The following is a 473-nucleotide window of genomic DNA, read 5'->3' as shown; positions in this document are numbered from 1 at the left end:
AACACTTAACACGAAATATGCTCTAACTCTCTAAAAAATGCAACATGCAAGTTATGACTTCAGTTCTGGAAACGCAGTTTATAAAGAATCATTTTTGCAGCCCAGTTAATCGATTAAAACCTTGGTTAATCAATTAACGCGGTTTAAAATCATAACTGATTCTGTTTTTCAAGTTTTTAGTTTCAACAACTTTTCAAAAGCTTATGTTAATCAATTAACAACATATTTCAAAGTGAATTTTCAATTTATAAAACTCAAATACGTTATGCACTTAATTTATACATGTTCAACACGAAGTTTATGTCTAGGATGCACAGATTACATGTATTTATATGATGCATGAACATATTATAAATGACATATCTCAAAACTTAAAATGATTTAAAGTTTTATGCATATGAGACATGTATAGAGTTTACCTAAGCCTTAGACTCAACCTAAACTAATTATTAGTCTAAGTCTAATACCAATCT

The sequence above is a fragment of the Lupinus angustifolius genome, chromosome LG20, assembly GCF_001865875.1.
Source record: "Lupinus angustifolius cultivar Tanjil chromosome LG20, LupAngTanjil_v1.0, whole genome shotgun sequence".
Lineage (NCBI taxonomy): Eukaryota > Viridiplantae > Streptophyta > Magnoliopsida > Fabales > Fabaceae > Lupinus > Lupinus angustifolius.
This window is presented reverse-complemented; position numbering follows the sequence as displayed.